Here is a 10,393-nt window from a genome sequence, read left to right on the forward strand (position 1 = left end):
TGTAAATAGCTATGTGCTTTCAATCCTAAATTATTTTGTTAGTACAGTATGTCGAATTTCGTCAGTAGATTCCTAAGTTGTGATTCCTTGAGACCTGTAAATATGCGCGTCAACCGATGCCAGTATAGCTGCAGCCAGAGGCGAAAGGCAAGAAATGTTTTACAGCGAAGCTGTGCATGGCTAGGGTTCTATGTAGTTTTCGTATTTGTTAGACAACAATAAAAAGGTGAGCGTTGGCCGATCCCGGAGGCAGTGCAAGACCGGACCGACCTACGGCGGAGGTGAAGCAGGCTTCAAGCACTCTGCCAATAATAGTAATAATAATAATAATAATAATAATTCCAGATGCATTGTTTCAAGTCGATGGGTATACTGGATTCGTTTGTAAACAGCACGTAGACTCAAGAGCAGGAGGCACTGCCATATATGCAGAGGAGAAAATGCATCTGCATCCATACGCCTTTGACTCGCAATAGGACAATTCCACCGACTGTGGGGATGTCTGTGCCATACAAAGAAAAGACGGAATTTAGATATCCACTGTGTATATATCTCCAGGTACACCTAAGTGAGATATCGAGAAGTTCATGACCACGCACTTTGTATGCGTTAGCCGTGATGACACCACCCCTGTGATGATCACTGAAGACTTAAATGTGGGCATGTCAAAGCCAGACAAGAAATGGTTCACTCAATTTGTGCTAGAAAAGTTTAGCTGAAGTGCCACACTAATCCAAATCACTCAACAATGGCCGTGTATAGATTTAACTTTGACCAAGAGCCTCTCTAAGGCTGTAACCGAACTAATCAGTGTATATCATAGCCATCACAAAGCTACCACTACCATTACCAAATGATGAAAATAAATACATATGCCCCGCTGTGATGTGCTACTGCTTCGCTGGTATTCCACCTTCACAGAGTTGAATGGCTCCTAAATTTTTACAGCGAAGCTTTATATGGCTAGGCAGTTCATCCGTCCGTCCATCCATCGCCTGTACGCCGAAAACACCTCCAGCGTAACAGCATGCGCATGGGCGAAAAAAAAAAAAGAGAGGCACGCGATTGGCTGTGCCAGTAGTGACGTCGTTGCTCTCTGTCGCAGCCGGGCGCGCGCGCAGCAGTTTCTCTCCGGTCCCTGAATAGGAAGGCCCCGCGTCATGCGTACTCCTGAGGAACAGGTAGCATTCGATCAGCAACGCTTCGAGCAGAACCGGGAACGAGCTCGTCTACGCCGTGCCGATGCTGCAGCCCGGGCATAAAAACAAGGTCGTGCAGCCGAGAGCAAGTAGCAACTGCGTACCGAGGATTCGGCAGCCTACAAAGCCGTCGTTTAATGAACCGTCGGCATTAACCCAGTGATAAACACCGGAGCCACACGTTTCAGCTTCGCTGGTTAAGCATCTGTACGGAGTGCTTAGGTGGTGATTATTTTCAACATTTCAATGAATGTACTATGCTGTCATCAGACTACAGATTGAAAATATGATAAAAGCAGCTCCCAGTTATTGCTTCTTTTTTGATGCGACCAAGAATATTCGATACCTTTCTCTGGTGCTAACCTCCTGTATGCCCAGGTGGATAAAGAAACAAAACGAAAGACAAAGTTGGAGGAGAATGTCATATTCGTCCACATGCCATTATTGCGATAGCAACTACATGGGCATTCTAGGCGCGTTTCCGTCGCCGTGATGCTCCTTATAAAGTCTAAGTGCCATAACATCCCAGCCTGCGCATTGTGCTGTGGGTGCGAATGAAATCGTGCAAAGGTGAGCTGAGATGGTGGTGGCTCGATCTCGCGCGCCCAAGGTAGGAAGGCTGGTATTCCATTGCGCGCAAGGCAGCAAGGGGGGTGGAGGCGGGCGTTCTACTCCGGCGGTGGCTACAAATGGGGCGACTGAGCGCGGCCACGCGAACCCTATGTTGAAAGCGATCTGCGGTCGGTACAGAGTCTTTAGGCGCGCTGAGAGCTGATGGCTTCGTGTGCGCTGTATTCTCACCGCTTAGTTCGCGTTGAAGCGAGAGGCAGCACGAAGGGCAATTCGCTATTCGCTGCTTCCGATCTACATCACGCCAGCGTTCTGACAGCGAGTGTCCGCGGTCATCGAGTGAGATGTGTTCATGTTTGCTTGCGCGCGTGACACCATGCTTGTTAATTTAGTTAGTAAGCGAATGTTTCGTGTTTATACGTCCGACAACATTACTGTCCTTACTTCGTATATATGTCTAATAATTTGCTATCGCAATAGATGCTATCCCTTTAGGCGAAACTGCGACTTTTTCTGTCAGCCAGACGTTCTAAAGAGTGCATACACAGACTCAAACGTGCACATCCTCATGTAGTCAAACTTAACGCACGCACAGTCAGTCAACATCGGTTCCACGACTGCGCGTACATGGTTTCAAATCATTCTAATTCACATTAACATTACTGTACTAGCAATCGACCATGCTCGTATACTCTAGGAAGGTATTTACAGTTACCAAAGTGCGCTGTTGCCAATTGTGTTCTATCTGTGTAGCGAAGGGGTCCTTACGCAATGTTCAGAGACGGCCGGAAAGAACGCACAGCGTATCGTGTAGACACTGTATATAGGGGCACGCGCCTGGTGCAATCTCGGCCTGGTGTAAACTCGAATGTTCGGATGCACGCAGTAGCCCTCCCTCCGCCTTCTAAAAATTTTGCCACCGCTCTCCCCAGTGAAAGTCGCTGCACTCAGCCCTCGTTAACCTCCCAGCTATCCCCAGGTCTAATCTCTTCGCAGTGATACGCGCACTGTTTGGCTAATAACGGTTGCCTGACGTGAGCCAACGAGCAATCCACCCAGTGCTTATAAGAAGCCGATAAATGTGACAAACCATTCTTAAAATGCAAATATCACAACATCGAAAAGAAAACAAACAACACATCACTCCAGGGCTCTAGCGCTTTACTCAGTCGGTGTCAAGTCGCGCTGTTTTACATGTGCCAACTAAATAGCTTTAACGACCCTTTTCACTAACTGCGATAGAGAGTAACGTGCACGGCAGCATTGTACATGCGGGCAGTCCTCACATTCTTTGGGTGCAGTAAATAGCGACAACTCAGCTCGCAATACATGCGTAGCTTAGGTACGGAAGTGCCGTCCATAACTCGTGTATTCATGAAGCCATCTAACGCCATCAGTTTTTACGGCGAAAAATGAACCGAGGTAGTTTTCCGAAGCTTTGTCCTTGCCCTAAATGGGTTTATTGAATCTTAATTTGTAAATGAGTCCAACCTGCGCCTAGAACAGGTGTTATTTAGCTGCTGAAAAATTATTTCGAGAGAGATCTTATTCATTTTTATAAAAACGTTGCTAAGCAGTGTGCGTCGTTTTACTGATTACGTGTAGTGAAAAAAAAAAAACGACGAGAACAACTTCAAACAGCAGCGAGGGACCGGCAGTGGCTGTTTTACAGAACTGTACTACATACGCTTGGAGCGACAGTGCATTGCACAAAGCTGTGCAACTTGCGGAATCACATGCATGCCACACAAATGTCGCCACTGACCGGGCCGCCCGCGTAATGGAACTCCATGAACTCATAAACGTGTAGTGCAGTGGGGTCTTATACCCTGGGACCTGCGGGCACAAATATCCGTTTGTCAAATAAAGTAGCTTCTCTCTCGTTGTGTTTGAGGTACTGTCATGAAGAGAATAAAATATTTTGGCGCTGAGGAATTTATTCCGCGCAAGAGCTTGCGAATTAAATACGGTTGTTTTGTTGCCGTATACCTATGTCGTTTTCTTTGTCTCATTCGTCAAGCATAACCAGTCGGTTTTTTCAGCTTTTGAGTTGTTCTATCGTTTATCCTCTAATATCAGCCTACATATAAGAATTTTGGTTTGATACGTCTAATAGCTTAGATTTTTTCGGTTAAGCGGAGTTGTTACCAATGTTAAGCATAAGAAAATGCATTAGGAATTTGCAATGGAGTCAGAAAATTCGAAATAACTCCGCTCGTAAGAAAGTCGGCTAACAGAAGAGCCGGCCTAGATAACTTGGGTCCCATGGAAAAACGCGCTTTCAAGAAATACCTGGACAATCTCTCTGCAATCATCGAGTGACTATGTGCAGAAGACGCTGGCAATACGCTTCTAAAATTAGGCTCCCGATGACACCCACAGTTGCGTCATCACGATAATATCACGTAGCTTGTGGTGACGCATGTGCCGCGTAACTATAGGATGACCGCGACCAAATCCACTGGCGTCGATCGAACGAGTCTCAATGGATAAGAAAGCATTGACGTACTGTTCAGCGTGCATACGTATACGTGTGTGGTGATACGGGCGCATTAATCATTACTTTGATTTGGAGTCTGATAGAGGCGAGTCTCCAACCTAGTTTATACATAAATAAAGGGTATGAGAAAGGTATCAAATACACATGATGCCTAGCCTTTGTCATATTTAGGAAAACTAAACATTTCTTCCCTGATTCACCCGTTGAGCCACCCATTCGTTCAAACGGTCGGAACTTCCCGAAAAAGGCCCCTTGTGTCGTTAGATCGAACTGGCACTTTGTGTTGAAAGAAGCGCCCAATGCTTACACTGACGCCATTGTTTTGGCAACTTTATAGCAGGCGGAAACCAGTGGTTCTAGCTTTCATGAGCGAAACTTCCCTTTAGAAATTAAAGTTGCGTTCCGTGTGTGAGCACAGCACCTGCATCATGTTTCTTTAGATGTGACTGCATTTATATGGAGCTTATTATCTCGGCCTCGCCAGACAAGGAGAACATTTCAGAAACGCTTCCTCGTGACGGCAGGCCAACGTGTGCGGGTGTCGTCGAGTGACCTATCGGAGTCATCCCATTCCCCGTTGCTGAAAAATAACGCCGAGGGTGGCGCGTATAAACGAGGAGATCGCGGAAGACAGCTTCCTAAATCAAATGCCAGCAGCAGACTAACTCAGTCGGTGAGGAGTCCATTTTTTCCCCCACCGTATGTGAAATGTCGTTCGAAGGCCGGTGTTAAAATGAAATCCGTGGAAAATCTCTTATAAATGTTAATCATACTCCAAATACTCGGGGCTGTATCAGAGGATCACAGCAGGGCTCTTTTTTCTTTTTCCTTTCTTGCGCATTGAGCGCTTAAATATTACATCTGAACTCTAGGAAGCGCTTTTTTGACATATCTCATGTTACAAACTCCGCTCCTTAGTTTCGTTAGACTAATATCCACGCAGTCGGATAAGTAGACATGAATATAGAATCAGACTCCAACACCCCCCACTTCAAGATAAACTACCAAGAAAGAAACTCAGCAAAGGCAACAGCTTCTTGCGTGTTTATATTGTTTGATTTGCCCTTTGGTAAGGCTCAGGGAAGATAAAATAGGTGGCAACCACTGATTTTACGTGGCCCACACTTCGGTACAAAGTATGTTGAAAAAAAAAAAAGAAAAGATCTGTAAAAGGCGGCGCAGCGCTAGCCGACGACACTCTAGTCCCTCGTCCCGACAGAGAGGCCCTCATCACTCGCGTAATATTTCCCACGTCTCCTGAAACGCGCCACGCAGGAGGGACACTCGGAGAAACCATCTCAAACATTACCAAACCCTGAAGGCGGCTTTCCTTATACAGACGTTCTCGGAATCGCCGACAACTCTCGAGGGAAAAGCGGGGAAAACGTGACCTAAGATGGGACCTCGTCTCGTAGCGCCGCTCCACATCGAGCAGCCCTGCCGGGCCGTTTGCGATGGGCAGCTCTTCGTGCGCCGTGTTGAGGCATGCCCATAGCGGTATTAGAGCGCAGACGAGCGGCCCATAGCGCCGCGTGGGGCGCGAGATATCGGGAAGAGATTTATTGATGCGCTTCTAGCTTTCGACGAAACCGGCATCCTGAACGCGCTTGTTCCTCACCGCACTTTTGCAAACAGAGGGCCGCAAACAAGATCGTCGGATGAACTTCCGTACATTTTTACTGTTTATTTTATTGTTCGGTCAGGCACACACACGCGCGCACGCACACACACGCAACCACGCACGCACGCACGCACGCACTCGCATAACCTTTAGGATTTCTGCTAAGCACACAAGCAGCTGTTGCTCCGCGCTTTAATTTCGCACTATTTCAACATGCGTCCTTTTTAGGACGCATGTTGAAATGTTAACAAAAATAATAATTAGTGAGCCTTTTTTAATTAGCTACATGGACATTGCAATATGTCGTGCGAGTAATGTTCACGTCTTCAGGTAGACCACCTAAGCAGGCCTAATTACGCTATATGCACCATGCCATTTTTTTTAAATTAGTTACATTAAAGAAGTTAATTTTCTCTATACTTGCTTTGGTTTCATTATGTGTTGGCTTTAAATGATTCTTACTAAATATCGAGAGTCTCGGTTCTTCCTGTTCTCCCGGGTCATGTGCCGGGTCCTTTTTTTTTATCCGTATAGAATTTTTAAAATGCGCCTGCGCCAGGTAGCGTAATTTTACTGCCTGAAGTACATTACTCGAGCAAGCGCGCAGCATTTGAAGACGAAGTCATAGCATGTACTTTGCTAATGGCCAGCTTTAATAATTAACGTTAAACTAACCTCGTTTCCATGTTCTTCGACAAAGAGCAAATTGAACTGTCCTATGGTGGAACCGGACCTCCCACTGCGAGCACAGCAGTCCGATACTCTAACCGTTGGGCCATGATCGGTTCTTTTTTTGTTCCTTGTTTATGGGTTAGGCCACGATTCCACGCATGTTTTTTCTCACACCAACGCTTACTAGCTCTTTGAGACAACTGGCTCATGCGTATCGTGAAACAGCACGAGCTTGAGCACGTGACAGCACGCCAGTTTCCCATCGGCTGCACACAATTACCGCAGCATTTCACTCGTCACTTTCCCCCATTCTCGCCTCATGGAAGCTAACGCTTCAGTGCCTTCGGGATCGGGCCCACGTTACCTGCTACGAGGACAGGAATGTAGTCCTTTCCTTGTAGCAGGCAACGCTACGGACCCGTTGTGTGACATTGTACAAGCTTTCGCGATCGGCTCACGTCGTAAGGGAATAGGATTTAACGTTTATTCCCGGGAGCAAAGAAGGAAAAAAAAAACAATAAAACAAGAAAACAACAGAAACCAAAAAAAAAAAAGACAGTACAATGTCGCCGTGCTGTTTCCGTCGTACTATCGTCGTCGCCATTGCTTGTTTGTGGCGTCACACAGAGGCACCCGTCACACACGCAACTGCTTGCTTTACACAAACACGTTGGTCTACCTGGTAACTCTTAGAAGAACCCAAAATATTGCTGGACAGCCAGCTGCCTGCAAAATTCTTTGCATAACATCCATTTCTACTGTGCGTGGGATGTGCGTAATCTTCTAATTCGTTGTTATAGCTCAAGTGAGCGCCGAAAAATGTCGATAACTGTAAGGCAAAACTTGTGACACGTGTCACACGATGAACACAAACGTGAGAGAAAGAGAGAGAGAATTGATAATGAGAAAGCAGGGAAGTCAACCACACAGAGCATCCGGTTGGCGTTATACCTGCACTGGTGGCCAAAAAATATGAGAAGAAAGGAAGACGAAACCTTCATAGCACGCGCGCACACGTTCAAGCGTTCGTCGATCAGTCAATCACAATCCGTTACATATAGGCTGTTGGACGAAAAACAATTGCATCTGGTGCTTTTGTGGCTTTGTGACAAATGATGACCGGGACCTCATACAGACAGAAGCGTTCGCGCTTTCGGAATGTTTTTTTCCGTGAAAAGGCCTGTCGTCCACTGTCCCCAATGTATGGGCTACTCGTTCGCGCTACAGCTCAACCAGATACACAGTGCTGTCCTGACGCCTACACAAAGGAATCTCAGGCGTGTTTTAGGTCCCGTTGTGCATGCTGGCAACGTCATTCGAATTAAATTTACACGCGGACCACGCTTAAAATTGTTGTTTAGTGTGAGATTGGGCGTGGACTTTTTTAGTTCCATAACGGCAAGTGTGTGATTCCCGTAAATGTCGTGTCTGCTTTGCAGAAACCCTAAGACTAGCACCAGTTTTGAGATATGTCAACTTAAAACATGTTACGGGGCTCATTGGGCTACGAGTTAAGTTTCCCAAAATCCTGCCTTTAACAGCTCGCGGTGATCTTAACTGGAAAGCCGACACAATTTTTAGCAGGTTTTGGGAAAGGATACCTTGTCAGTCATGACTTCACTACTCCTCCGCTTCAATTTAGCAATTACAGTATGGGCCATAAAGTGATTATTTAAAACGTAGTGAGCACATTTTCCTAATTAGCGAAATTAGCGGTTAAATTTTTCTTGCTGCCAATGCCCGCCTAGCCACGTAACCAATCTACGAAAAATGGCCGGGGCCTGTAGATGTGACAGTTTCATTTAAAATAAAGTGGTTCGTATAAAGAGAAACACCTGGTGTATTTTTCGTTTCTCCAGTGATTTTCCAAATGCGAGATATCCTGCTCTACCATCTGCTATATACACAGCAGCTTAAAGGATGCTATCACGTTTCGTCTTTCTGCGAAGCTCTTTCGATTTTTGCTAGCCGGCCTGCAGGTGCGCAAGTGGACCCGATGCATACCACCCGGTTAACCTCGCCGCCTTCCGCATCTCATGCAGGCGAACCTCGGTCACCCTTCACGGACATAAACAGACCACCACAAGCAAGTATGCATATCTAAAAACTTAATAAGAAAAACGTTTAATAAGCTGTATTTTTTAAGGTATCGCGGTAATTCTGAAGCAGTTATTATGACATTAGTGGCATTAAACTACAACAGTTAATAATTTCGGCGCTGTGACTGCGCTGCGAGCTTGCGAGGACATCGCTTACATTTCTTCCTTTCTTTCTTTCTTTCTTTCTTTCTTTCTTTCTTTCTTTCTACACGCCGTGGTTGCTTAGTGGCTTTGGCGTTGTACTGCTAAGCGTGAGCATATGGGATCGAATCCCGGCCACCGCGGCCGCATTTCGATGGAGGCGAAATGCTAACATGCCCCTGTACCACGCATTGGTTAAACCAATACCATGTACCATGTATTTGTTAAAGATCCCAGGGGGTCGAAATTAATCCGGAGTTCGTGGTTTTGGCACGTAAAACCTAAAGATTATCTTTATTTCTTCCTTGTTTATTTATTACCATATTTACGCGAGAAAAGCATGTGGCATATTCCGCGCCCACGAGACGAGACGGAATGCTGTGCCATTACATCATGATTCATAAAGGTCAAGAGCTTGCCGAAATATTTATGCTGTTTTTTCACCGTTACATGTATTCGTAAAGGGCACTAGAATCATCCACTCTCAATGCTGCCAGTGGAACAGAAACGGAGACTCATGCATGCAAAAAGAAGTTTATCAGATTGAATAGCCTAGCGAAGCTATAAAAAAAAATAGAGGAAGGATCTCAACATAATACACTCTGAAGCTTGCGCTTACAACATCTTTGTTGCTACGTCGGCCATCGTATTTCAATTTTGTGAAAGCAACGAACACCGGGAACGCTTTGTCAGGCGTGTAACGAACACCGACACGCTAGTTAGGATTATGTCAGAACGAAGATTACCTTTTCCTCGTATGCTGGGCTTTTTTGGAGGAAACAAGATATATGATAAAGAGCGCTGATTTAATCACTAATGTTCACAGTTTTTCCCCCTAATTGCAAAACGGAAACGCTAAACCGGACAACACCCGTCTCAGAATCATTTTATGCTCCCTTTCTTTATGATTTGTTTTTGTGAAAAATCCCGTCGCCGTCGCGGATCATAACACGATTCCTAAAGACAATTTGTCCCGTCTTTTTTTTTTCGAGGTTAGTGCCACGAGACTGCTCGATTTAATTTCAGATACCGTACGTGAAAGCATTACAACGTAGCGCGTGCATTTGGAATAAGATGAACTTTGACCATTGTGACAAGCGGTAAACAGCGAATGATGCTTCGTTGTTTGTGGCTCGGATGAAACACCACTGTGTATGGGGTGATATTTTGGTAAGCTTTCCGGATTTTTCCAAAATCACCTGTGGCAGATAGCATAGTTCTTGACCATGACTTGGATTATTCGAAGAGGCGGACATTACCAGCATCGAAGCACGTATTCCACTCATTAACGGAAATTCACTAATAACCTCCTCATTATTGATCTTACGGCACATTTTGCGATTTCTGAATTCTTGCCGATGCGGTTGCAAGACGTATCCACTTAAAATGAATCTCCAGGATGACACTGGTGTCGAGATATTGTTTCCCAAAGTGTCGAACGAAACACATGGGCGTTCCAGTTACTTTTGTGCTTGAATGCACAAAATAGCGCACAAACATTAATTTGGTTCTGAGCAGCTACGCAGCATTTGCATATTTTTAATGTTTGTCCCAAGTTAAGTGAAACAGCCTGTACATAAGCTGTGAAACC

At 45.5% G+C, this 10,393-nt stretch overlaps 1 pseudogene; it reads right to left on the reverse strand.

Moving 5' to 3' along the window:
* Positions 1-227: 227 nt before the first annotated feature.
* On the reverse strand, positions 228-371 carry LOC126548646 (U2 spliceosomal RNA; annotated as a pseudogene).
* Positions 372-10,393: the final 10,022 nt, after the last annotated feature.

Source organism: Dermacentor andersoni, chromosome 1 (assembly GCF_023375885.2).
Source record: "Dermacentor andersoni chromosome 1, qqDerAnde1_hic_scaffold, whole genome shotgun sequence".
Classification (NCBI taxonomy): Eukaryota; Metazoa; Arthropoda; class Arachnida; order Ixodida; family Ixodidae; genus Dermacentor; species Dermacentor andersoni.